This window comes from Heptranchias perlo, chromosome 18 (genome assembly GCF_035084215.1).
Source record: "Heptranchias perlo isolate sHepPer1 chromosome 18, sHepPer1.hap1, whole genome shotgun sequence".
Classification (NCBI taxonomy): Eukaryota; Metazoa; Chordata; class Chondrichthyes; order Hexanchiformes; family Hexanchidae; genus Heptranchias; species Heptranchias perlo.
Genome location: NC_090342.1, coordinates 17466347 through 17491989, shown reverse-complemented (window position 1 = coordinate 17491989; position 25643 = coordinate 17466347). Strand labels below are relative to the sequence as shown.

The following is a 25643-nucleotide window of genomic DNA, read 5'->3' as shown; positions in this document are numbered from 1 at the left end:
TAATTTTGGCAGATGTTCAGTAGAATTCCCAGAGAAACTATGTAAATGGCTAAAAATAGCCTATTATGCAGTTTCTCTGGGGTTTATGCTGATCTTCCACTAAAGTTACAGTGAGAGATTGGGAGAACCCCATGGAAATTCTTCCTCGATGTTTTGGTAACATGTTAGGAAACAAACAGCAAACCTTGTCTGGTAATTCCTTTTAGCAACTGGACTGGTCCTATGCTTCTATAAGACCCCACTCTAGTCTTCAAAAGCAATGGAATATCCTCCTCAGCAGACAGGCGAGCGGGCAAGTTGCAATGGGGTGCCCATTTGACGCCTGCAGCTCGCCAAGAAAATGCTAATTAGGCCAGAACCTGAAAATGGTTCGGGTCTCCTGACTGCCGCATTGGGTGGGCGCAGCCAGTGCACCGTTGATATCACGCCCATTTTGCACCAACCCAAAAGTCTCTCCCTTGCTTTCTTTGCCACACTGCATCTACAATCAATACCCATGCTTTAAAGAATTAACTTTGATAATTGAAATTCCCTTTTAAAATCTAAATATTCAGCTGATATTCGACTTCTGCCCGAAATGGGTGCAAAGTTGGCATAACTGGCATCAGTACCATTTTTGGTCCAAGCCTCATTTAAATGCCGGTGGCAAGCTGTGGGTGCCAAATGGGCGCCATGCTGTAGCTGACCAGTTGGGGGAGGATGGGAAATCAACCGCCTCGCAAGTCGAGCCGGCCAGCATGTCAGGCCTGGCGTGGGGAGAGTGTGATCTGGGTTGGGGGGGGTGGGTGCAGGGGGAGAAATACTCATGAGAACTGACAGTGAGCCGGAAATTTTTTGTGGGCCCAAGAAGAACACTCCTGCTCCTCTTGGCCCATCAAAAAAAATGATAAGTTTCTTTAGTCGTTTTTTTGAACGGACTCCAGCAGTTCCTTTAAGGCCTACTGGTTAGGCCTGGCACAAATGGACAGAGCAATCGGGATCTTACAACCAGCACAGGAACCTGACTGGCATATTTAAGCAGCCTCATTCCTCTTTCAGATGGGTGTGCTGCTCGGTTATTTACGGCCCACCTGAAAATTGCATCAGGCAGCCCCTGGGTGTCAATGGGGCGGCCAGGGTGCTCGCCCAATTTTCAAATGCCGGCTGCTTATTTTTGCAGGCAAGAATCAGGTGGCTGGCCATTAAATATCGCTCTCACACACTCCCAAAGGAGCTCCTTTGACACTGGTGCACCAAAAAAAAACCCAAGAGGGTTTTGGAATGAAAATTGATTTCTTATCTCAATGAAATATAGAGATAAATAAGTATAAAACATTTTATCTATGTTTTTATAGTAAAAAAGAGAAGGAATACCACAACATTGTTTCAGTCTATTAGAACACAGTGCTAGTAAACTCAAGGGGTTATATGATTAATTTATATCATACATTTTAAAATTATGAATTAGTGCTTGTATAATAAAACCAAAAGACTTTAAATATGAGTTGTGAAAAGATGCATGCTCACAGAATTCTTTGCAAATAATTTAATTACAAAGAGATGCAGAATCTCATCCATGCTTGTCAGAAAATGTATTCATGTCAGCACAAAATATCCTCAAGACAATAACATCTGGGATCAATTCCAAATCCAATTTTCACATGGATTATCCATAATCTATTTGTATTCATTCACTCTGGAGGTTTTTATACATTTAGATCTTTTATTGTTTCTTTTTTTTAACTAGATTTTGATTATCAATCAATCTAAACTGTTATTTCTGTATTGAACAACTGCAACTCAAGAAATAAATCATTTTAAAACATATTCACAATATGAACTAGAAATAAAAAAACAGTTTGATGCTGATTTTTCCTTGTATTCAAGGAGACAAGTGTTATTTTTATGAGTGTAAATAATGTTTTGTCAAACAATGGCATTCATTTCATGAGATGCATTTGGAATTTCACCTCTACTCCTCCCAACAATAAATGACACTTATGATTCAATTATCCCAGATGGCAATGGACATGATCAGGACTGGAAAACTCAGCTGGCCAAGGATCATGGGGATAGTGTTGTGAGCTTAAAAAGCAAAGCAACTCCCTCCATGGTAAATAACATGGATAGATTTAACCATTTAATCTTCAATTCTTTATTGCTTTCCTACTATAATCTAAGCCCTTATGGCCTGTTGTAGTTCCACCCTATGTTGCTGAGGGTTGGTGTGAAACTTTTGGTACCACATATGTCCAGTCCAGTTCTTGGCAGCAGATTTGCTAGCATCCTTTCCACAGATTCCTTGGTGGAGTTCTTTTGTCCATGGGCAGCCATCCAGTGCTCCATATGAGGCTCTTTCTACTCTCTACCACCCATTTGTCTTTTAATAGCCAAGGATTATCCAAACAGATCACTTCCTGTATGTGGCCACCACTTTCCCTTTCATATGATGGTTATTACTACTGGACATGCATTCTACTTTAACACTTAATCATTACAAATAAATGTATAGCTATAAACGTTAAAACTAAGCTGAATTGGAATAGGTCTTAAATATTCACAAAAAATTATTTTCATTACAATTTACAAATCGTTCATTATATTTTGAAATATCCTGTGACATTAAGTGGCACCATTTGTGTTGATGTTGATGGACATACTCAAATATGATTCCTGTCATTCCTAACAAAATTTATGAACTTTAAAAAATTTTCCTGAGTTATTATGATTCATTGCTAAAAATCCATAAAAACATGATTTTTTGGGTCCAATTCTCAAATTTCATCAAGTAGGATATAACATAATGAGAAGTATATACCTTTTTATGGCAATTCATTCCCATCTGATACTATAATTATAATAAGCATCCATTCAGAACTTAAGTCAAATTCAAGGTGAAAAAACATCTAAGCAAGCAATTTAGTATAATGTTTCAAATTCCTCACAATCAAAATAAGGCAATCATTTGGTTATAACTTGCACTCTGTTGGGAATTAAGTGTGCAACAGTTCTGAACCAATTTGTTTGTGAATGTTTCATATATATCAGGAAAAATTTTATTCTGTTTTCAACCTAACAGAGAATTTATTTTTGCTGCATTTTGTAGTACAAATTTGTTGTAATGCAAATCAAATTATTTATTCTGCCCTTCATTTGCCTTCACACTTCATATTTGGAAAGACATTCGTAAGAGATCTGCTCAAAAACAGTGAAGTAACTTTTTTTATTGGTTCCTGGAAAATAAATACATAGCGTTTCCTTATCCACTGCAGGTCGATAAATATATAAATTGGTTTCCCTCATGTGACCAAATACAAGACTTTTCTAGATACATACATACCTTAATAGACCTTAATCTGACCTTAATAGAGTCCACATATTCCAAAATGTCAGTTTCAAACAAAGATCACTGTTTTATCATAAGAAAACAAAGGACTTGTACATTTGTGCGAGGCCATTTTCTCCTTGCTACCATTCCAGAATCCTAACATGTTGACATAAAAGCATTCTTGACATATGTTAAATTAGAAATTAAAACATTATTCAGCAATGTTAAATAGCTGAACAGAATATTCAAAATAATGCAAGAGGCAGAGCACCGAAGCCCTTGCCAGAATACATGTTAAAAATAAAGCTCAGCCCTCAATATGAAGTAAATTATTGAACAAAGCAAGCCACGGAATTTCAGCAGCAAGAGGTTTTATGCATGAACATAGATTCACAGGGAATGAAAATAAGGTAGAATTTATGAAAGGAATACTAAGTCACAATTTAGCTATCTCACCTTATTAGTTGAAAGTCACTTATCAGTCAAGAAAAACCAGAGTGGTGCGGCTAGACATTGCCATTGACTCGCAGATCTAATTTAAAAAAAGATACTGAAAATGCCTGAAAATGGAAATATTCTTTGTAGTTCGGGAAGATCAGTCAATCAAAAGGCCAGGGAAGCTTACACTCATGTTAAGTCCGAATATGTAAAGATTGCGTCATGTATAAAGAATGCATTTACAATTTTCCTATGAACAGGAAACTGTAGACATCTTCCCCCAGTTTGCTAAATGTAAGGCCCAGATCAGTTTCAAATTCCATGATGATTAGATGGTGACACCACGGGGTAGAGTTTCCACTTTGGGCGCAATCAGCAAATTGGGCACAAATTGCCCTTGAAATTGCACTGGTTAAGTTACAGTTCAAGTTTCCACTAAAATGCATATGCACTATCACAAATGTAAAACCTTCCATGGACCAGCGCAATCGGGCAGTGAAATAGAACGTAATTGTTTATTTTTATTCTTTGTATTAAAAAATATTAATGTGCAGTTTTATTAATACAGCTGAAAATGGGTTTATCACAAACAGGAAGCATTTTTAATAAGAGTGTCCAGTCCTCCACCTGTGAGTGATCTGATTTTAAATCACTGAAAATGACTCAAAAAACCTATTCTGAGCCATTTACTAATTTCATTGGTGTACACTAGTCAGTTTCTTAGTAAATTAAATATTTATTAATATGTAAAAAAGTTTAAAATGTGCTGGTGTGCCTAAAAAAACGATCTTAATTTGAAAACCCTCCTCGAACGGCCGCAAGCGGGCGCCATCCTTGTTGTTTCGATCTGGGGGCGTGGCCAGTTTTGTGGGCAGGGCCAGCCTTGGTTTTCGAACCAGCATTAAAGATCACGGAAATTCAATTAACGCTTGATGTGACTTCTGTTTGATTTTCCGCGATCTTTTGCACTGGTTCGGGTGGCTTGCGTGGATAAAACCAACGCAATCTAGTGGAAATTCTACACCACTGTTTCCAACATTTGCCAAACCCCATGAAACTTTCTCTTAAAAAGGAGCGATTTAAATGCCACACTTTCACAGGTAAAGAAAGTTACTGAACACCGTGTTTGCTGAAAAATTATCTGCAATAACAGAAATTATATTTTAAATGAAGCAATAAAATTAATCAGCAAATCTTGAGTGTAAGCTTCCCTGTCCTTTTCATTGATTGGATTACATGTTGTTGATATTTGACATAGAAATGCTACAAGCCCAGTTAGTTGAGAAATTAACTACTTACCCGGTTTATCTATTTCAACAGTTCTTGTTAAATTCACCTTATCACAAGTTCTTCATATCTATGTCAAATATCAACAAATTTAAATATATTTAAAACTATCAATTCTTGATTGGCGAATTCTGAAGCAATACGTAATCCAAGAAAATAAGCTTACAATGATAAAATTATTACTCCATTGCTAATAGGTTCAACTCAACCACTAATAGTTTTGGACCATATTTCAGATCCACATTTGAATGCTTTGGCAATACGTAATGCAGAGTTTGGCACTGATGTGGATAATGTCAGGACCCTCTGGTGGACTGGAGGAAAAAAATTACTGTTGTGCAGATACTGCACTGTCAAAAACAGTGATCTAAAATGAACTTACTTTAAATTTAGAATAAATGAATTTTAATGAAAAAGTCCTACAGGGGGTAGTTAGTTTAAAATTGTATATCATATCCATTCCCCTTTTCCCACATATTTTTTATTTTTCTCTCATTGGTCTTCCTATCCCCTGCGCCATTTCCAAACTGAGAGGATGGGCATCTATGATTGTCATTCTTGAACCTATCAGTAGGAGGTGCAAGTTGACTTACATTGAGCTACATTGAAACTACAGCACAGAAACAGGCTGTTTGGCCCAACTGGTCTATGCTGGTGTTTAGGCTCCACACGAGCCTCCTCCCTCCCTACTTCATCTAACCCTATCAGCATATCCTTCTATTCCTTTCTCCCTTATGTGTTTATCTAGCTTCCCCTTCTGATTTTCCATTCCTGTGGGAAGCCTCTACTGGGGCTCAATTTTAAATGTGAAAAATAAATGGGTTGGGGGCAGGGGGGCCTTCAAAATTGCCACCATTTCAGACCCGCCCCCAACCCACCTCCAACCCGCCCATTTCCGGTTTTCACCAGGGCGGGAAGAGGGTCGGGCGACCAACCCGCTCCCAGGAGGCAGGTCGGGCCTTAAAACCTTTCAAGGAGGCTTCGGGCCTCCATTTTTCTGAGCTTCCCAATTTAAACGCCAGGGGTCCGGGATTCCCGGGCCTTCTGTTTTACGCCTCGTGAAAGGAGGTGAGAAGGCCCAAGACTAACAGTTAGGTGCCAAGAAAGGCACAGCTTGTGGGTCTGGAGGAGCAGGAGTGCTTCCACCAGGCCCAACAAGCCTACCTGCACTGACCCCCCAACGATCGCAGACACCCGACCCCAGATCGCGGACCCCCGATTCCCGACCCCGATCCTCCCCCCATCCCGGTCCTCCGATCCCCGACCCTGATCCTTCCACCCACGACCCCTGATCCTCCCCCTCAACAATCGCGGACCCCTGCGAAGACCACCGATCCCTCCCCCCATGACTCACGACCCCCGTGCCAACCTATGCTCACCTATGCCATCCTGTGCCCGCCTATGCCAACCTGTGCTCACCCATGCCAACCTATGCCCATCCATGCCCCCATGCCTAACCAATGCCCAGTTTTAAAATTGAGCCCCAGGTGTCTACTGCTCACATGCTGGCTAAGATTCGTCTTACACTGATGCATCGTGTTAGGGCACAAAATATTTCACTGGCGGGCTCCTGATTAATGTGCCTTTAAATTCAGCAGCTTAGTGGCAAATGATGTGTACCATTAAACTAAATAAGAGTGTGGCAAATAATATTTTAGCAATATTTTTTAGAAACTTTAATTTTTTTGTTCAATAATATAATTTTTTCATGAAAATCCCATCTCAAAATTGTTGAAGTAAGTTTTCAAGAATATTGTGAGTAAGGATAATTTATAATAAGATAAATAAATAGATAAATAGATGGCACTCTTTTGCCTTTTTACTGCTGCTGTGACTATTATGAACTAATGTCTGTTTCTTAGATATAGATCCACTGAATTTTACTTTTGTAAGTACATTCCATGGATTAAACAATGATTCCAGTGTCTGAAATGTTCGGCAAATGATCAGAAGCAAAAAGATCATGACCATTCGATGAATTTTGCTAATGGACACACAGGGGGTGAAATTGGGTTTAAACCATTTTAAATTGAGCACGATTTTCTTTTTCATTGACTTCAATGGAAAAGAAAATCGGACAGGGTGTAAAATGGGCGGCCGATTTGCTCTCAGCCCATTTTGCACTATTGGCGAAGACCAATTTCACCCCCACATTGACAGCTGATAAGCCATAATAGTTTGTTCATTTGACCAAGCATCATACTTTATGAAGTCATGGAGCCATGTATCCACTGTAACTAGTTGGTGATGGATGCTTATCTGGCATAATGTATATGCACCTTCCCAATAAAAGGAAAAGAGGCTTCTTGGTGGCCAAAAAGCTGAATCTGACTTTACTAACTAATTACCTCCTACTAAGAAATTATTCATAAGAAAGAGATTAATTGGTCTTTGCAGGTATAATCAGTAATCTCCTTCATTTGGTTACTTACTGCACCTTGTTGATGTTGAAATACCAGATGGCCTATTGTTGTCTGAAGGATGCTCAAGGTCAATTAACATAAGTTAATATATGCAAATCAGATAACCTAGAAGAAACCCAAATTTGTTATTGAAGGACATGAGCTTCCATTCTTGAACCATTTTCAGTTTCTACTTGATTCATGGTAATTTGGCGGTTTGAAAAGAAGTTCTACAACCCATGTCCACAAGAGTCAGTAAAAAGCTAACATAATTTAAAATTAGTCACAAAAATAAATCAAGGCAAAGTTAAAAAAAACTTCTTTACACAGAGCGTGGTTAGAATTTAGAACTCTCTGCCATAAACTAATGAAGCATAATCCAAAATTTCTTTTAAAAGAAAATGAAATAGTTGCTTGAAAAAGAGGGATATTACATACATCGCTCCTGTAATCAGTGTAACTTTATACCCCCCCAAAAAATGGTCTAACAGCTCCCTCTAGCACTTCAGTCAAGTGTAAGTGAGGGGGTGGTGAGCTGAAGAGGGCACCAACTTCACTTGTTGATTACAAGCTTGCAAGGAACCTTTCTTTAACCCCTTCCTTCACATTTTTTCATTACTGTCTGTAGTGCTTTCCCCTCTGCCCAGAAAGAAATGTTGAGACCCTCGACTCCCCTCGCCCCCAAACCCACATCGACTTCAGACAAGGGACATCCTTCCCCATGGACATGCCATCATAATGGAGGAGGAGTTGCAGTAGCAGCGTGTCCAGGCCAAGAGAATCAGGCAACATGGCTGAGGACAGCAGCCCAACAGGTACTATACTCCTCAGTGCATGTACAACACAAACCGATACTACAAGGATCTCACCAAGCTGCTGTGCCTCTACCAACTTCGTCATGAAGATTTGCAGACTTCCTCCAATGCGGTAACTGCTCTGTCCGTGACAATTAAAGGGACAGCAAAACTCAATTTTTATGGTTGCACATCTTCCAAGCTGCCTCAGGGCATCTGTGCAACATTAGTCAGGGAGCAGTCAGGGCATGTATCATGCAGGTGATGGAGGCCCTCTTGCATAGAGTAGACAAATTTCTCCAAATGGGTATTGTCCCCAGGCTCTAAAGTCACAGAGCCAAGCACTTCTGCAGGATAGCTGGATTTCCCAGGATGCCATAATGGTATGCACGTGGCATTGAAGGTACCAGGCAAGCAGCCGCTTACGTATGTGAATAGGAAAGGGTTCTATTCCCAGGATGTCACACCTGTCTGTGGTGTACAGCAGGCTGTGCCCTCTCTCACTGCTGCAAGGGGCATCAGTGGGCAGATTCTGCAAGATGCCTTCATCAACTGATCAACTGCAGTGACAGCACCTCTGTCTTACCTTCTTCTATGCACCCTACCAGATGACACCAAAGATCTCTTTGGCCCAGCAGGACTTTGCCAGGAATTCTCACTTGTGTGAAGAAGTCAAAATGTACTGAATGGTCTATTCCCTGATTTACTGTAATGTTCATAAATAACAAATCACGAGACATGTGCCCAATGAATTTCAAAGCAAACATTTGTGTTTTTTTGTAAACTAAGGGAATGGAAGGTTGTGTGTGTGAGGATAAGGCTGTCAGCTAAGGAGTATGTGGCTATTGTGAAGTGAGAGATGTACGATGTAAGGATTTGGAGGAAGGTGTTTTGAGGTTGTGCAAGATAGTGGTGTTTGCTAGGGGTGATTGTAGGCACCCTTACCTAGCATGTAGTATGAGTGTTGCTTTAAGAGAGTGAGGGTGTGGCAGTGCCCAGGATGAGCAGGAAGGAAAGGGGGAGTATGGTGACATGCTACCCCTGCCTGCCCTCGAGAAGTGTTTTCACTTTTTTCTGCACCGTTGATGTGTCCTGAGGGTGAGGGAGGAGTCAGTGCCAGTACCAGCTCTCCAGGCAGCATGACTGATTTTGGTGTCCTTTTTGGCAAAAGGAAGACCCAGGAATCTGAGGTAAATCTTGGGGAGAGTTTGGAAGTCTTCATCAGAGAAGCCGATTGTGCTTCTACTGCCTGCTGCCCTGGCGTGGTGCCCAGTGGGCACAGTTGGCACCTAAGTGGGCATGATGGTGCCAATCTGGACTGATGCTGTGGGTGAGAAATGCTGTCAAGTAATTTGATGGAAATTGCCAGTGAAACCACTTGTCGCCTGTTTACCTTGCTGCCGGACACCATTCTGCTGCTGCAGGAGTCTGTGGAGTGCTTTTAAGGAAGTTTCCTGGTGGTGGGGGTGGGGGGGGAGGTGGGCTGCAGCACCTTATACAATTTCTAAACTCAAGTTACACCAGAGCTGCACCAAAAATATTTAAATTAATTTACCTCAGGAAAATTCTGTGGAACTCCCTCTGCTGGTGAACGGTGTATTTCCAGTGCAACAATGGCATAACTGACAACAAGGAAATTCAAGCCATTATGTCCTACTAAGTGTTGGTGTACTCTTGATAATCTACCAATTTCCATTTATCTGCTGGGGATGGCTCTCCATAATGTCAATATTTGCGATCCGACTGTGTTAATGACTGTCAAGTTCATGGAAATAAATCTCTGACGCCAACAGGGCAGAAGCCTTGAGCACCCAATTTGAAAGAATATAACACCTTCCACATTCATAGGACACCCCAAAGCACTTCAAAGCCAATTTGCAACCAATGTGGCAACCAACCTGCACACAGCAAGGTCCTACAGACAGCATTGAGATAAATGACCAGATAATCTGTTTTAATGGTGGTGATTGAGGGATAAATGTTGACAAGGACAACTCCCCTCCACTTCTTCAGATAGTGCCAAAAGATCTTTCATGTCCATCTGAGCAGGCAGATGGGTCCTCGTTTTAACACCTCATTCAAAAGACTGAACTCTGGCAATACAGCAATCCCTCAGTACCATACTAATGTGGCAGTCTAGACTATGTGCTGAAGTCTTGGAGTGAACTTAAACTCATGACCTGCTGACTGACAGGCACTGAGCCAAAGCTGACACCTACGTTGAGTAGATTGCTGCCTATGTTAGCATCTACTGTGAATTGAGTGCCGCCTATGCCCTCTGTACTCCTAAATGCCCACTGTTTCTCCTGGTCCAATGCAATTGGCTCACCAATCGCCACTACATGTGTGTCCTGAGATGAAAAGCTCCTCTGTACCTTTCTCACGGCTGTGATCATTGTTACAAATCTTCCCCTTTATTGAGCTCACTAACTTAATGTCAAATCCGGAGCAAAATATTTACTTTTTGATCTGAATCTGCTGGCTGCCCAATATTGCAAGAGTTCACCATTTAATGAAATTGTGACAAGTAAAAATTAACACTTTTTTCCTCACTTCTAGTTAGCCTTTTGTGGAGAGGTTTAAATACTCACATCAGCATTAAACGTGGACCAATTGTCTGTAGCTCTTTCTCCCTACATCACAATGTTTTTTGCTCACACTGACTTTTTTGGCTAAGATTAGCAAGGTGAGGCATGTTGAGGGCTATGTAATTCTTTGTAGTTATACTGAAAAAAATACTGGAGACACACAATGTAACCTGAAAATGCAGTTAATTATTTCCATGACTTCAGAACATTGAGATTATCCTCGGATATTTACACAGATTACATAGAATGTACAGCACGGAAACAGGTCCATGCTGTTGTTTATGCTCCACACGAGCCTCCTCCCTCCCTACTTCATCTAACCCTATCAGCATATCCTTCTATTCCTTTCTCCCTCATTTATCTAGCTTCCCCTTAAATGCATCTACGCTCTTTTCCTCAACCACTCCTTGTGGTAACGAGTTCCACATTCTAACCACTCTCTGGATAAAAAAGTTTCTCCTGAATTCCCTATTGGATTTATTAGTGACTATCTTATATTTATGGCCCCTAGCTCTGGTCTCCCCAGCAAGTGGAAACATCTTCTCTACGTCCACCCTATCAAACCCTTTCACAATCTTAAAGACCTCTATCAGGTCACCCCTCAGTCTTCTCTTTTCTAGAGAAAAGAGCCTCAGCCTGCGCAATCTTTCCTGATCTTGGGGGAAAGAAGTGCTGAAGAGTCAACCAGAACATTTCAGTTTCTCGGTTACAAACTCCAGTACAACCCTGAGGGATAGCAAGATTTTAACAAGAAACTTCAGAGGGCTGAATGAACGGTGCACATTTTTTTCTAGCTTTATTAAGCCCCCCAAGGCCTTTTGGCATGAGAGAGGAGGGACGTCCATGTTCTCCATGGTACATTCATTAGACACTCGATCAAACAGTTTATAAATTAAACATCAATACAATGACACCAGCTGCATATCATTGTGAATAGATCAGTAATACATAAAAAGTGAGCTAAAGCTGGTGGTACATAGTGTAAAATGTACTCATTTGCTGCTGAACGACTTTTAAAAATAATCAATTAAAGGTAATTCTGCAATCGTCGTATAGGTTTACAACATTAGAAAAGATGCAGATCAAGGATGCACTAGTTCCAAGGCAGCGTTAATAATAGATAACATGCTGATCTTGACGTCGCTGGGAAACGTGCTATGTTATCCCACACCTTTGAATGAAGTCAGGGGACAGCGTTCTCTTGACGTCACGACAGCCTGGAGATACTAAAGAAGTCAGCTACTGCCTCTTGTGCTCAGAGAACGAGAGAAAACCCCAGAGAGGAGGATCACACTCAGCTTCCAGCCTCCCCCTAACTTTCATGGACTCTGGGCTGTAGCAAAGTGAGGATTCACTGCTGGAAGAATGAGGATTCAAATGATGTGTTTGCTGCTGTTCCTCAGTTTTTATGGCATATGTTCAGGTGAGTAGGAACATTTAACCAAAATAATATTGCATCAGGAAAAAACCGACGGAAAATCAGAACAGTTATGATCTGATAAGTTTTTAATACTTTCTAAAAATGTTTCTTATTGCTCAAATTTAGAGTGACAGAATTAACATACTCGTTTAACCTGAATAAGTTATAAAGCATAAAGCTTTTTGAATGTCAGTTATCTGCAGGTCAAATCTAACTCCTAATTCTGACAGTATTACAGTTAGGAGCGAAAGGGATTAGTCAGTGTCGACACAAATATGTTACCGATGCAAAAACAAAAACGAATGGTCAAATTTAGTGCTATGTCCGTGTTGGTGAAAGTAATCCATCTGTTCAGAAGATTAGGACATGGTCCTGATCAACTCCAATCATCAATACTTCACATTGTATTCCGACTAGTGATCATAAGGAATCATTCAAGCAAAACCAATCGATCAAGCTTGTACAAAAAGTATTGTTTTAAGAATTTTTCGATCTGAACTGTCAACTTGTCTGGAAACACAAATGTAACTATAGTTTAACTATGATTACTCATTAATCATTGATAGTATGATGGTGTTTAATTTCTGATGGGCATTTACTGCTCGAATTTCATGTGGTGATTACATTCCTGATTGCGTGATGCTTATCGGCTTCTTTCAAAGGTTTGAATGTTGTCATGTCGATAAGAAGTACATAGATTTTTTAAAAATACTGTAGTTTATTGTTTAATGCTAAACTGCTCACAAAAGAAGAATCTTTAAAATAATTCGATTGGAAAGAGATGCATACAAATTGAAATCAAAGCAGGTTGAACAAGGCAAAAATATAAATATTATGTTATATATAAACTCAGGAAGACTTTGAATGGGTTAACTTTAGAAAATTAGTTAATTACCTGCACACTGCACTAACATACCCTAGGGTGACCTCATATTTTGCTAAGATACCAATTATTTAATTGAGTATAACTGATCAATCTTAATTCCCACGCATGAAACATGGTCTGCCGAATTGTTTTTGCTTTAATTGTAAATGTAAAGAAATACAAAACCCTACCTTTATTAGCTCAAACAATAATGCATTGAGGCAATAAAACATGAAAAATCCTCCCTTACATTCCGCAAGCTGTAGTCTATGTCATAGGAGGCAATTAAAGTCACAGCACAATCCATTTTAGTATTCGGATGAGCCCAACATGTTGCTCACTACATTTTAATCCAGACTGGCTGTGCACCTTGGGCAGTAGAAATAACAATACATGAAAGAAGAACTATGGTTAAAAAAATTGGAGTGAAGTGTTTTAAATATTCTCAGGGGCTGATTTTTGTATGACTGAATATTGTAAACTTAGTTTGGAATGGTTGTTTTCAGTCTCTGCAGCTAATACAGAAACAATACCAACAGAAAGAGAACTCCTGGATCATCTTTACGCCTTAAAGGTAGGACTAGATGCTGAGATGAAACAAAAGATATTAGAATTGTTTCTTGCATTGAAGCAGATATATGTTATTAATATACAGTGGCTTCAACTTGAGTGTTATAAGTATTTAAAAGACATCTCTTTTCTCTAAACTTCAGCAAGAATCACAGTGAAATGATTGGGAATGATGCATATGGTTATATTAATATAGTAATAACATAAAGCGAGGTACAAGCATTAAATAAATCTGCATTATCTATTTTGTGACCAGATGTTTCTTCCATATACATTGATATGATTAATTTTGCTCAGTGTAAGCTTCAATGTAGAGTTGTACTGCTGGATATCCAATACTTATTATTTATATTAATTCCTTGAAATATTAATAAATTAACAATGATAACTTAATGTCTTGAACCTTTTTCCACATTTGAACCCAAACATCAGTATTAAGTTGTCACGTAGCAATGATATGTAATACAAATGTTCCATTATTTTAATTAAATGAACTAAATTACAGTCAAAGAGCTTGTAGTAGCACTGTAATCCAGGTTACATTGCAATGTACTTGAGACAACAATCCTGAAATTTTGCAGGGCTTCTACCGGTCTCCCACTGTAGCTTCAGTAGGAGACCAGGGGAACCCCCAGAGAAATGCCGTAAATGATCATTTTCAGTCATTCATACCTTTTCCTTGGGGCCCTGCTGCTCTCCCATGGGACGAATCCCCACGAACTTTCAGGGGCAAAATATTCAACAACAACTTGCATTTATTTAGCCCCTTTAATGTAAGAATAAAATCTCAAGGCTCTTCACAATGGAAAATGGCTGCTGAGCTAATGGTGGTGTGGGGGAAAGAGATTAGGAGAGTGACCGAAAGCTTGGTTGAAAAGATGGGGGTTTTTGACTAGGCTTTTGGAGGTGGAGAGTGTCGTGAAGCAGAAGAGGTGCTTAGGAAGGGAAATCGCAACAACAGGACTAAGGTGGCTGAAGACCTCCCAAATCCATGCCCAGCGCCACCTAGAAGGATTAGGACAGCAGATGCATGGGAACACCATCACCTCCAAGTTCCCTTCCGAATCACGCACCTTCCCGACTTCGACATACATTGCCATTCTTTTGTTGTCACTGGATCAAATTCCTGGAACTTCCTACCTAACAGAACCATGGGAGTACCTTCACCACACTGACTGCAGTGGTTCAGAAAGAAGGCTCACCACCACCTTCTCAAGGGCAACTAGGGATGGGCAATAAATTCCAGCTTTATCCCAAGGATGAATTGACAAAAAGACTTTGCTACCAAATGTGCGATGAAGGGAGGGAAGGAGTGCTGAAAGGACGGAAAGGTTAGGGAGGGTATAAGGCTAAGGAGGTTGCAGAGATAAGCTGGGGCCAGATCGTGGAGAAATTTGAAAATGATGATAAGGATTTTAAATTTGGATACATTGGGAAACAGGGCCCAATGTATGTTATCAAGGACTTAGTGTAGGACAGGGTACAGTAAACTGAATTTCAGAGTTTATGGAGGGTGGAGAATACGGTCAAAAATGTGAATAAGGGTTTCAGTAGCAAAAGGACTAAGATGGGGTGGAGGCAGGTAATGTTGCAACAACAGAAACGAGCAGTTTTGGTGATGAAGAGGATTTGATGGTTGAAGCTCAGCTCTGGGTGGAACAGGTTCCTTCCAAATGGTCGAAACTCTTAGAAGTAATGAAAACAATAGTAACTTTGTTTTTAAAGCAGTAGTTTTTAAAAGATAATTAAAAAAACCAATTCATTCAGATATTAAAGTATTCTGTGATATTTTATGTCATCGCCTTGCTTGATGATTATTTTACACAAAATCAAACATAAACTTAGAATTAAGTATACTTTCCAAATGCTGGCTCTGATTGACTGGTGCAGCTGCATGGATTCTTATAAGACTATGCTCCCTGTAAATGATAACATTTTATTAAAAAGAATATGCAATCTAGATAATTTTGTAACACTTTTTTACTTCACTTGTTGCTACAGTTTAATCTAAAAAAAGTATAAATAAGTGGAACTTGGGTTTATCTACATTCAAAAAGATCGTTTGATTATTAGTTCCTAAAGAGCTACTTGAACAGTCATCAACTGAGACTAAGAAAGCTATTTATTGAAAGATTAATCATCAAATTAGATTTATAGATTGGTACATACTGCAGCCACAGCACACAAGCGATGGATATTGAGTCCACTGGCCAGGGTGCCAATCAAGCAAACTGCTCTCTCCTGGATGGTATCAAACTTCCAGAGCAGTTGCAGCCATCCAGATGTATGGTATATATTCCAGCACATGCCTGGCCTGAGTCTTGTCGATGGTGGAGGTTTTGAGAGGTCAGGGTTGAGCCGGTCGTTGCAGAGTATCCAGCCTCTGGTCTGTTCTTTATTTCAAGGCCCAAGCCTGAGTTTGGATTTGATATTTTATCTAGCGTCTTAGTTCTATTAACTGCAAGCAGATTTTGCAGTCTGAACATGTGCAGTTTGCATAGTTTTCCAGGATGCCTAAGTAGCATTTAATCAGTGCAATTGCTCAGATATTTCTCTTCAGCTTTCGGCAGTATCAAAATAATTTGAAGAAAAGCTAGCCGACAAATTCCAAAAGATTTATTCAGGTAAAGTTTATTTTGAGTGGGGTCGTAAATCCGTGATCCTTTTGTTGTACTCCCATCTTAACTTTGACAGTAGAGCAACAGTAAAGCCACAAACTAGGCCAGGCAGGGAAATTGGATGGGCTCAATTGCAGGAATTCAGAAGATTGGTGACAGGTCTTCCCTCAGCTTCCAACAAAAACCTGGGCTTGGATTTGATATGCTGGATTCTCCTCTCATTAGCAGATTAGCAGCGGATCCCATGTGACTTTGCCGCTAACATGCTGAACTTTGTTCCCATGGCCCTCATTATCAATACAGGATGGGTTAGGAGGAGAAATAACACTACTCTTGGGTTACAGTTGTTGTGAGGAAAGGAAATTGAGTGCTGTCTAAGATTGTTGCTAGTTAAAGATGGTCATCACTTTTTGACCAGTAGGTAGCACAAGAGCAGGATGTCAGAAAGAGCAGCAGTCCTGAGATGGTGGATGGGAGGGGGAGGTGTGTGGAGAGGTAAGGTCAGCAACAGGAAGTTCTCCCAGTTTCTCAGATACAATTATCCTGGTTGAAGTGAGTGCCAGGAGAGGCACAGACTGCTGGGCATTGAAGGCAGTAAACTCCAGAAGGGGGTTCAATGGAAACGAAAATCGGGCGGTTTATGGGTAGTCGATCCGCAACACACATTTTATGCCCAGGTGGTAATTTGAAAATCTACTCCCACATTAGAATTGCTCAGCAAGAATAAGACCGTAAAATGTCTCAATGTGGAACACAGCAAGCAAATCATTAATTGAAATAAGACTTGGAAGCTCGACACCATCCAAGATAAAGCAGCCCGCTTGATTGGCACCCCATCTACCACCCTAAACATTCACTCCCTTCACCACCGGCGCACTGTGGCTGCAGTGTATACCATCCACAGGATGCACTGCAGCAACTCGCCAAGGCTTCTTCGACAGCACCTCCCAAACCCGCGACCTCTACCACCTAGAAGGACCAGAGCAGCAGGCACATGGGAACAACACCACCTGCACGTTCCCCTCCAAGTCACACACCATCCCGACTTGGAAATATATCGCTGTTCCTTCATTGTCGCTGGGTCAAAATCCTGGAACTCCCTTCCTAACAGCACTGTGGGAGAACCGTCACCACACGGACTGCAGCGGTTCAAGAAGGCAGCTCACCACCACCTTCTCGAGGGCAATTAGAGATGGGCAATAAATGCTGGCCTTGCCAGCGACGCCCACATCCCGTGAACGAATAAAAAAAAAGAATATTCCATGGTATGTAGATGGAACTTTAGCGAGCTTATCTACAGATGAACTTTCTCTTTCATGTTCTATAATAAAGTCAAAGATAAAGAGTAGCTGCTTATAAGGGCAATTAGGGATGGGCAATAAATGCCGGCCTGCCAGCGACGCCCACATCCCGTGAACGAATAAAAAAAAAAGTTCAAAATTTGAATCAAGAACTCCAGCATGAAGGTATGATGCTGAAAATGAAAAGAGAACTGTGAAGTTGAATAAAATTATTGTTGGTCAAATTGCCATTTGACATAATTCCCAATGCAACTCTAGGTCTTGTCTGCATAATTATTATAGGTGAGCAGAACTGATCTGAGTGCAGTAATATTGTCCTAATTCCATATTTATGGAGGATTTTCAGCCCCAATATGATCTGACCATTTCTTCAATCATTTCTTTGATCTCCCCCAGCCCAATTTCCTCATTTCTTGCAGTGTTCACTTGTCTGCTTGTAAAGCTTTGCGACAGTTCTTTTTACAGGAAGAGTGCTGTACAAGTTGTAGTTGTTGTTGACCAGATTTTGCATATCAACAAGTGGCACATTCATGAAAAATGAATTTTTGACACCTTGCTCTTATTAATGTTTACCTAAAATATACTGTTTACCTAAATGACTCTAAATTGTAGTAGTGACGGTTACATGTTTTGTAGTTGTTTCAGGCAGACCAAGACTATGGTAGCTATGAAGATTCAGAATATAAGAAAGAAAACCAAGCGAAGAGAAAATACCCATATATTTTGAAAAGACAAGCACGTGTTGGAAAATCTCGTCGGCCTTATATACTCAAACGTAATTCTGTCTTCTTCATGAATTAATATTTCAACACAAGTATACATTTTCAAGAAAACATATAAATCTTTATTGGTTACCTGGCAACATATATTAACATGAATAATTTCATATCACATTTAACAGATTTAATACCTCATCTTATCAGAGTACAGAACATGTAAAATCCCCCAAAACAGATGTAAATATTTAACATCAAGCCAGGACTCTGTCAGTGTTTCAAAAGATAATTTATATGTCTCTGTGATGTGCTTCATCCAATCCTATTTGTCATAAGAGGATACTTGAACTTTGCATGCTGGGGGAGATTTTTCATTTCTCTGCTTCTCTGAGCGCATATTGGGTAATTGTGCATTCCTAGCCTGCAATCTTTAACCATTGAAATGAAAAGGGTGGCAAAGTACAGACTGAGTGTATATAATTTCTCAACATGCACTCCCAGCACCACTGGGGACTCAGAAGCGGGACATCGCAGTCGCTATGTCTTCCTTTTGCTTGCTGTGAAAGTGTAATTCATTTGGATTCAGTACACTCGAAAGTGAGTAAACTTTGTGTAATTAAAGGTGTGAACCTTGAGTGTGATTGAATGTTTACATTTTCTGCATGGCATTCCTCATTCCTCTCTCTTTATGGTCAGAGTTTTATGTTCAGATATGCCATTCTTTATCATTTTCAATTAATGTTTCCTAGATTTGTCGTCAACAAACTGTACACAACAGATCTTCTTTTAACTATGTCAAATGCATTGACATGAAATATTAAATAAACTTGCTTTAAAATGCTGTGGGTATCTAAAGTTCTTCTATCATTTTGCAGTTGGTAGGGATGTTTTTGTCCTGCAGAAATCTGTTCAACTCACAACATACAGCTCCCAAAGTTGTTTTTTTTCTTCCCTCTTTGCAATAACTTGTAACGAATGTTATTGCTGTAGTAGGTAACGTAGCACTACCGGGGGCAGAGATATAACTAAAGTACAAGGTAAGAGCCTGAGTTTATCCTAATCCGATGTAAAACTTATTCAATCATTAACTACAACCATTAATACATATTTCAGGAGAGACTACTTTACATTCAGGTAGATGAATGTTAGCGGATTTCTCCCGTTACTGTCGCAACTATAGGTTGTTAATCCTTCAACAATAACTTCTGCTTGATTCTAGCCCGAGTAGTTATAAAATAGCAAGTTGAATAGATTGACTTACAACAGAGTTGCACTACAGCTATCTTCAACATTACATTCAACAGTATTGTAGTTACTGTCTACAGATTACATTAATGACAAGCAATCAATACAACCTGATCTGTCTGTGAGTCCAGGTAGATCAGACCTAGCCTTTGTGGACTGCCTGTGGCAATGGACTTCCCACTGTCCCTTCTTGAGAGCTCTAACTTTTGGGAGGGAGTATGCCCTATCTTTATACTATTTGGCTGCGTTGTTCTGTACGTAAGCACTGCTGGTCTTATCTCATGGTTGTAAACCATCCCACTTTGCTGATCTCAGAAACCAGCAAGGACTGTTTTGACTATCTGCTGCATATACAGTTTGTTCCATGTCTGCCTTGAAAATGACTCCTGCGATGTTTATTGTTTACATAGCCTTTCACTGTTATCAGGTTTCTTTAGTAACCACATCTCTTGTTTTAGTGTAAACCACCATCTGACGTTAGCATCTAGAAACGAGCCTTTAGGTATTTAGTTCTGAAGTTTCAGCAGGATTGTTTCTTACAAACTGTCTTTCACAAACACCGAGACACGACTTTGACCCTCTCCTGGTAACACCGCCTTCTTGCTAAATGTTTGGGAGTTTTATGCGAGCTATGCGAAATGGGATATTGACCATGCTTGGCTTTGAACCATATTCTTACAACGAACAGTCTGGATTTTCATTTTTCTGTTGAAAGATAAGAATTTTGAGTGCATTTTCAGAATGTTACTTTTATTCTGCTTTTTAATATTAACTTTAATAGAAAAATTGTTCAGCAATATTCTTGAAACAGCATTGTTGACAAAATGTTGTGTTTGTCTTTATAAACACTGATTATCTACTTGCAGGGAAAGTCCTTGATTCTTACAAGTTTCATACGTCAGAAATTTCCATGGGGACTTCTCCCGCTCTGTCGCCGAGTGTAAATAGAGCCTCCGTCAAACTTCCACCACAGTTAGGGTGGTGAAGAGGGAGACACCCTGAGGAAATACTCGATAATGTCAGTATCGCCACTGCTTCACAACAAACACTTTGTGTTTGGCTGAATAAACCACACTCCTTGATATAATTCCTCTATCAATTACTCACTGGCCCCAATTTTTATTCTGGGTGCGTTTTGAGCGGGTGGATAGTGGGATGAGTTCAAAACTTAACCACTGCCCCAGAAAACATCCCCAGGTTATTTTAACTCCCAGGCCTTATTAAAATCTTATGAGTGAGTTTCAAATGGCTCAAATGGCTGCCATGCAGATTCTGGGTTCAAACCTGTGCTCCGCCTTCGAGAGACAGACATCCACCTTGCAGAGATTTGTGGAGTAAATAGATAGGCATTGCTCATCTTCTGCAGTCTGCTCTCTCGCAGATCAGTGAAAGAGATGAGAACCGGCCCCATGGGAGTGGCAGTGGCTCCGCGGGAGCGGCATGTTGCGCTCTCTAAGGGAGTCAGCACATCGGCTTCCTCGCCGCCCCCTCAACCAATACCAACCACTGTGCCAGAAAGCCACCTGGGGCAGATTGCCGCGGCAGCAGCCACAGTGCCGCAGTCTGCAGCCCTCAGAGGCTTGAGGTCTCACAAGTCATTGGCTATGATAACACAAGGGTTTTCACATGAGCAACATCAGCCTTCCACCAGAATTTCTGATCTCAGTTATTCTCCACACTGATGAATTTCTCATCTCAGTTATTCTCCACACTGATGAATTTCTCATCTCAGTTATTCTCCACACTGATGAATTTCTCATCTCAGTTATTCCATTGTGAGCAAGTACTGAGCAGAAATCAAGTGCTGTTCCAGATAGAATAGAAAATCAGCGGCAGATTCATCCCAAGGCTGTTCTTGCGCATATCTTAGCAGCTGGCTCAAAGTGGCCTAGGTGAAGGGCTAGGACAGATAAGTCACCTGCCTTCTCCTCTTAACTTAATGAATAGCCAAGGGAAAAATAACTTGGAAAATCTATCACCGTCACAAAAAATTGTGATCTTATTTATTAAAGAACATTTTTAAACAGATAAATTTGTTCAGTTAAAAAAAAATTGTATTAGCATTGTTTCATTTGTTTTAGCTTTTGGAAAAGGCAAATAAATAATTTTCTAATGTGTCTATACCAAATTACAAGGACAAATCAAAGCAATTTTACTCAATGAACTCCATCATGTAAGTTTTAAAATTATTTTGCTTTAGGTAAAGACAACCTTGAAAAAATAGAGGATATTTGACAATGCTTCAATACAGGTCACAATTTGTATCCTTTATCTGAAATATTTCATTCAAAAGGTATTGATGTATGTATAGCATATATTTTGTACCTTATCTATTTCGCATTTTTATTTCTGTGTCTCATTTAACGTCCCTTTAAATTTCATTAATATCTCTAACCCATAACAAATATTATAAAACTACTTAGAGAGAAAAATAAAGCAGCACTCTAGTTCACAAATAATTAACTGAATGGATTAACACTCCTGTTATAATAAAATTACTGTCTATTTGTAATGAAAATCTGAAGAATAGTCTTTCATTGTTTAGCCCATAATGAACGTTAGAAGGGCTCTTATACATCATTGAAAGCCAATTCTTTTGGTCATAAAATGCTTAATCTCCAGCTGTGGACTGACAGATGCTCTTAATTAAAATGTCAATTACGGTTCAGTTATTGCAGACATTCTCAATACATTTTATGCAGTTGCAGGCCAGGTTTAGAATCTAGCAGAGAACGCAACACCTTTTTTTGGATCTGAATCAATATCAGAAATGAAGCGCAGTAAAATCTGTGTAATTGATGGCCTATATAAAGTTACCACGTGACTTTCATCCCATCAAAACACTACAATAATCTCTGTTGGCTGCAAACCCACAAATATTATTCCCTTATCCAAAAAAGAAATAATTGTTAATTTCTTTTCAAACCTACATTGTACTTTATTCACTTTAATGTATATATGGAGGCCTTACGACACAATTAATTGCAGAAGTACTACCTGTTGATGTCCAGTAATCACAATTGGACCCATGCCCATGCGTGATAAAATGTAAGAGTAATTAGTGCACTCTGGGGAAATACCCTACCATAAAATTAAATTTTCCTGTCGGGTTACTATTTGTGTAGAATTCCAATTATTAAAAGTATGTGACTAGTTTCAGTGATAAGGTGCTGGCTCAAGTAAGCAAATCAGGAAACTAATGAGAAGGTTGAGGAACAATTGAGGTGAAAAATTATAGTGGGGTCAATTGTTGATTGACTCATTGAAGATAGCAGTGTTTTGAGGTTGAATGCCATCGTTTTATATTCAAAATTAACTCAGCTGGGCAAATTATAATGTGCTGGAAATTCTATGATTTTAATTCAAATAAGACACTCAGCACTAAATGGAACCATGAGAAAGAAAATAACAGTTATGGAAAATATTAACTAAAGATTGGACTCTACAGGACAAATTACAGTATGGCCTTTAGAGAAATGAGCTACTGATCTGGAGGACTGTTTATAGTCATGTCAATAAACACCGATTAATTAGTCACCACAATGGTTCAGTCAACAAACACACATCATGCTGTGTCAATATGCCATATTGAACAGGGGGAGATTCAATCCCTGATCTATGACTGATATCAACCAGAAAATCAGTGGGACTGCTATAGCTAGACTTGAAATCCTTGGGCTGGGGAGAGGAAACATTGGTCAGAGTTTTGGCTAACCAGTTACTCATTCTGGAAATATGTACGTGCGGATGAGGACAAAGTTAGAATTTAGTTTAATGTCCCTCATGGTAAAATAACCCACTGATGCTCACTGAAGAATGGTTACTTGGGTAGAAACCTACTACCATTCATAGACAGATATTCTTCAGGATAGGAGCACTTTTCTTGTGAGATTTGCAAAGTTGCCTTTTTCATTGGCCCTGGATCTTGTGGTAATATATTTTTGCACCCAGACTTTTTTATTTTTTGATGCCAGACTAGCCCGTTGTTGAGCCAAACTGCCGTCCTGCAGCTTTCTGGGGCCATTCTGATACTCCCTCTCACTTTACTGCTGTTCCTGAACAAGCCATGCAAGTCTAAGGTTCATCTTTTGCTCATTCCTCACTTTACATTTTGAGCACTCGGCCTCCTAAACTGAAGTAAAGATTGAAGATTTGATTCCTTAGAGTAGGGTTTGTGCCGTGAAAGTAGGTAGAAAACCTGTACTGGAAGGGAAACATGCACTGAGCTTGTGCTACTTCCGCAAAAGCCAATTCCCCCAGTCCTTAGCAACGGTGTTGCAATTTTCAGGCTGCACCAGATATTTCTCATGTAAGCAAGTTCTTACTCCTTACAAACCAATCTCTGATAATGTAGCATTGCTCAGGGGCAAACAGAACACCCTTGTTACTGTAATTGCTTCATTAATTTACAGCATAAAGCTCAGAATATCCAGTTGCAAAACTATAAAAGATGTGAAACTTCACTAATTTTCTTCGTAACATAAAACCTGGACTAGCATCATAACACAAAATCTATACGTGAGGTTGAGTCCATCCCACAGAGCTTCCATGAGTTCACTTTCACATCAATAGAACAAGAAGAAAAGCTGAACTGGCCAAAAACTGCCAAAATGATTTCTCTGCCTGGCCATGGCGATGTCTTCTCCAAGAGACACACTGTGAGTCATGCCTTGCTTTGGAAACCAAGCCTCTCAAGTTCAAGTGTCATAAGAATTTGAAATTGCCGATCATTAAACAAAAGTTATAATGGTAACTAACTGACCTTTTTGTAATCTAGCTGTTAGGATTGACAATATGCATGTGTAGCACCCAGACCTATAATATCTGTCAAAGGTGATTGATTGCAGTCACCCAGCTATGGCATTTCTAACCACACATGTGGATTATCTTCCAAAACAGAGAAACCAAATATGTCGTAAACAATTTAATAATTCACAAATCAAAGTAGTAACTTCTTAAGGACTTAATAATAATTAAGACATATATCGTAAAGTTCCCTCTGCATCAAACAAAACAGATTTTAGATTTGCCACATGACATTCTACCTCTGAAACAGCAGGGAACCTGCAAAAGATCCCATGGTATTATTTCAAGAAGAACAAGGGAGTTCTCCTGGTGTCCTGGCCAACATTTATCCCTCAATCAGCAAATCATCTGGTCATTTATTTCATTGCTGTTTGTGGGACCTTGCTGTGAGCAAATTGGATGCTGCGTTTCCTACATTACAACAGTGACTAATCTTCAAAAGCACTTCATTGACTGTGAAGTACTTTGGGACACCCTGAGGTCATGAAAGGTGCTATATAAATGCAAGTTCTTTCTTTTCAATAATCCATTTAAGAAAGTAAGAGTGAAAAACCTGTATATGTCTCTCATTCTAAGAATGATCTGTAGAAGAATCACATTTCTAAAAGTGATTCCAAAGGATAAAGGTGCAAATATAGAGTAAGGAGTATGGAACAAGGGCCAGTCACATACGGATTACGATGGGTGAATTGGAAACACATGAGGACAAGAGACATACTGAGGACCATTCTTAATTATGCGAGTTAAAGATGTAGAGGGTTATATTGGATAACCCCCAAAATCGGGCGGGGGGTCGCGGTGAGCGATTCACCCGCGCCCAGTCGTTGAGCTGTAGGCAGCAAGTAATATTCGTGCTGCCTGGTGATTTCTATGATTGCTGCGTGCAGCCAGCCCTACCTGTGCCATTGAGTGGCTGCTCACCAGCAGGGGCCCCAGATATCACGAGTGGCTAGTACCACTTAAAGTTAACCTGCACCTTTTAAAGGGAAGGTGCATTGTGGCTGCAGGAAGTGTTGGAAGTAAATTGTGAAGTGAATCTGTGCTGCAATATAGTGCAGCATGGTGATAATGGGACCTCTGGAATTTTTAATGAGCAACAACTGGGCTGCTCAACATTTGCGGGACTCTGATATTTGCAAAATATAAGATGCGGGTCGGAACGGAGATCAGACATCGCACACGTAAAACACAGATATGCAGGTCCCGTCCTTATGTTTACAAACTGTTGTGTTATTTTAAAACATTGAATAAAGGTTGCGCACTACTAAATCCCACATCCTCCAATC

At 39.8% G+C, this 25643-nt stretch overlaps 1 long non-coding RNA gene across 2 annotated transcripts in view; it reads left to right on the top strand.

Annotated features, from left to right (window-relative positions):
* Positions 1 to 19097, top strand: part of LOC137334630 (uncharacterized) — a 58156-nt gene extending 39059 nt beyond the window's left edge. The window contains exons 2-4 of one of the 2 annotated variants that reach the window (XR_010966191.1): positions 11873 to 12239; positions 13608 to 13675; positions 18227 to 19097. This is a non-coding gene — a long non-coding RNA (uncharacterized lncRNA). The remainder of the gene's footprint in view (positions 1 to 11872; positions 12240 to 13607; positions 13676 to 18226) is intronic. The other variant, XR_010966192.1, reaches the window with a different exon arrangement.
* Positions 19098 to 25643: the final 6546 nt, after the last annotated feature.